Genomic DNA, 4,113 nt, shown 5'->3' with positions numbered 1-4,113 from the left:
TGAGATTAACATGATAATTCAAGAACTAGATACTCAAAACGTCCATAACCGGGGACACGGCTAATCATGATTAGTTTGTACACTCTACAGAGGTTTGTGCACTTTTGCCCACAAGACTCGATCTCCTCCGTTGGATTTCTTGCACTACATAATGTTTGAGAAATGAATGACCCAGACACAATCTTTCTGAAGAGGTCCCCTTAACCGATAGATAGGCCGGTACAACTACAATCCCCTACATCTGCTAGCCCATCATGGAAAGGTTTCCCACAACTTACTCAACTATGCCAGAGCCCATAATGGCTTGTGGCTGCACACGAAAGTTTCCAGCATGAATATTCTTATGATCCCTTTCAGCCTGGGTGGCGATCCATAGGAGAATCACACGGTACCCCGGGATTTCAAAAAAAATACAGGCAATCACTGGATACCCCAGGTGCCTCAATCCACCCAGATGTGTATTTAAGTTGCCACCTTAAGTTGAACCATTAATTTACAATATCACGTCTGTCATGGATACACTCCAACCCAATCCACGTCTACGAGCATAGCATGGCAACATATGCATAACGTAATAGTAACTCCCAAGGTTTGAATGCAGGGCAATAGGTTCCTACCTCATCAACTACTCCCCATTACCCACATGTTATCAATTTCGAACCATGCAATGTTTGAGGGTTGAAACTAATGCATAAAAACTGGGGATGAAAGGGATATGATCAAAGTGTAAACTTGCCTGCAATGTTGATGAAGATGATTCGCACTCAAACTATTGATAGTTCTACTCGTCACACTCCGGTCAATCTATCGCGAGCAAGCAATAGTAACCACACATAAGCAATCACTCAAAAGATCGGGAAGAACGAAGAAGACAGTTCAGAGAACATCAAAACCAAGAAAATAACTCTTGAAACATAAAACAATTTCTAACAGTACCAACATTATGTGAATTTGGCCCTATCAGAAAGTTTAGGTCAAGAGCTTCGATTTGCAAAAAGAATGAACTAAATCGGAGTTATGAAACTCAAGTTATGATCAAACGAAGTTTGAATTCAAATCTGATCTAATTCAAATTTTAAAACTTTCAACAACATGTTTAAGTTGTTTTGCTGGGTAGAGGGGATCATAACGAAGAAGTGGGCGTGGGTTTCGTTGGATTTGGACAAACGAGCGAAAAGTTGTGCTAGTTTGAAAAATAGGGGCCAATCTATAAATAAAATATTCACAAACGAGTCCTTGGCAGAAAACTAAAATAAAAGAAAAAGACTAAATAGCGGACGTTCGATACCGATCGCTAACGAGCGAAAATCGTTCGCTACCGAACCCTAGCTAATGAACGCTCGCAAAATAACTAACCTAAAATATAAAAAACGATCTAAAAGAAAAATCAATATAAAAACCGGGGAGGGTTTTATAGCGGTTTATACCACTTCACCAAATAAAACTAGCGGCGGTGGCGAACTGATTCTGGCGAGGGCGGCGCGGCTCTGGCGAGGTGCGGGCGAGGCGAGGAGAGAGAGGCGAGGGCCTGGGGCGGCGGCTTTATAGGGGAGGGGCGGAGGAGGCCTTGGAGGAGGGGGGAGAGGAGGCCGAAGGCGGCACGGCGTCCATGGCGGCGGCGGTTGGCGTGTGGGAGCCAGAGTCCGGGCGGAGGTCGGGGGCGACACGGTGCGGGCTGGGCTTGGCCTGGCCTAGGAACTCGCCGGCCCAGTCGGTGGCCTAGAAGTTTTTTTATATAGATTTTCCAGACAAACAAAAATAAATAAAACAAAATAAACAAAAATGCTATATAGGCATATAATATATCAAAAATTTCAGAAGAAGATTTCCTACAAGCTGAACATTTTTCTAGAGTCGAATAAAATCCAATAAAAATCATTTAAAAAAATAAAAAGATTTCAAATTTATTTTATCTCCAATTTTTTTATGTAGGGAATCATGTTACCCTATTTTCCATATATTTTATTTTTGGAGAAAAATAATTAGAATAAAACCAAATAACTCCAAATTGAAAATAATTTCAAAAGGACTTTGAATTTGATCCTTTTAAACTTCCAACTCATATTTCATATGTTTTGAAGAAGTCATTTTATCTTCTCTCATGAAAATCATTGAGTCGCTTAAAGTTTCTAAATTTGAAAATATTTCCAAATAAAATTCAAATATTTTCAAATACCCTTTTCATTTAATTAAATGGAAGAAGTCATGTCATCTTCTCTCTAGGGTTTTGTATTTGAAAAGAATTTGAATCACAGAGATCAAAATGAAAATGAAAGTTTGGGAACGTCCTTTTATTCCCTCTCATTTATCTTTCAAAAGAATTTGAATTTCACTCAATTTCAGTTAATCAATCAAGCAATCAATCAAATCTATATATTTATATAACATTTCAAAATTTAGAACGTTGGGATGTTACAAACCTACCACCCTTAAAATGAATCTCGTCCTCGAGATTCGGAGAGGCTGGAAAGAAATAGGTTAGGTTCGGGGTCTTCTCAAAATCCATCGATCATCACACGGGTCCGGGGTGCTACCACCCTTAGAAACATTGTTACGGTCCCATCAATACTTATATACCCCATCCTTATTCTGGACAGGGCCGGTCTTCTGAGATCTTCAGTATAATCCTTTCTTTGGGCTCTTCCGGTAACGACATAATCTTTTCCTCAATTCTTTTGTCCCTTCATCTTGGTAGGGACCTTCTGTGACTTGGTCTTCTTAGCTGACGGGTCTGGCTCCAATACTAAATAACTATAGATATCTCATGGTGGTCAACAATTTATGGTTTCTCTTGCAGGAAATGGGTCTGGGCTTCATTCTCACCGTATAACCTACGATTGGCAACAACTGCCTTGTACAAGGGAAAATTGCTATACCATTCTAATGTTTAAACAAGGTTTTGTTCATCATCTCTCTACTATAGGTAAGTCACTCAGATTTACCGTCCCACATAGCAAGGCGAATTATAAGAGTAAGTCGGTATGGTGATCAATCCATCCCACACCCAAATCATTACCCTGTATACGGTTTAGTGAATCTCGCATTGTAACACTCGGTCATCCTCACAAGCATTGCAGAATTTCTCTTGTCGACGAACCAAGTTCGGATAAATCCATAGATTCTGCAAGCCAAACAAGCATCTATCATTCCTTCACAACTCTCAGGTTTTGCGTTACTCCTATAAGATCGTTCGTTGATAAAGTCGTAAATTCTACCTGGGTTTTTTTTTCCTTCAGCAAGAATGTGCTTGCTTGTTGGCAGGTCCTAGGGCCTGTGGGTTATGGCCCATTTATCACTTGGAAACCTTGAACTCATCATCGGAGCAACTGACCATTACTCCAACATCCAACTTCCTAGCATTCTTAAATCCATCCAATTGTACTGTCTCTCTTCCTTCTATTGGTACCAAACTGATACGGGATTACTCAGACTCATCATGGAGTTACAATTGCTCCATATTACCAACATCATACCTCCTTTATATCAAATATTACTTCCTCCCTTTATACGCTCGGGGTATCGCACATATCGAGATAAAACTCATACTTAATTTTGTCCAAAATCCACTTCGTGGAATATCCTCATCCTTTCCAGGGGTCAAGTGTCCTCACAGGGTACTACCACCCTTAAAATGCACAAATCTTCCATAGACCATATTTCTCATATCCTCGAAAATGATAAAGAATCTTTCTTCATAGAGTAACTACTCAAAAAATCCAAATCAGTACCAACGATGCTAACTTTATTGATTCTCAAATTCTTACAATCTCCTGCATTTCCATTACATGCCTCAACTCAACACCTCAATACAAAAGAGTTATTCCCACTACTACTACTACTATACTTCTCACAAACACAACTAATTATCACAAGTCTCCTTCTCCTTGGGGCATTCTCTGGCAAAATGCCCTGCTCCATTACAACGAAAACATATTACTTCTGACAAGTCTCGAGGTTTCCTTTTTGGGCAACTGCTGAGGTAGTGCTCTGACTCCTTGCACCTGTAACAGGTTATATGGCTCAGGTCCTTCCGGAAATCCAATCTACTTCTCTTCCTGGACTTTTCTGTTCCAATCAGGGCTTCTATTTCCTATGGGTCATACTCCACTTCCT

Source organism: Triticum urartu, chromosome 2A (assembly GCF_056163025.1).
Source record: "Triticum urartu cultivar PI428250 chromosome 2A, HENAU_Tu73, whole genome shotgun sequence".
In the NCBI taxonomy this organism is placed as follows: Eukaryota; Viridiplantae; Streptophyta; class Magnoliopsida; order Poales; family Poaceae; genus Triticum; species Triticum urartu.
This window is presented reverse-complemented; position numbering follows the sequence as displayed.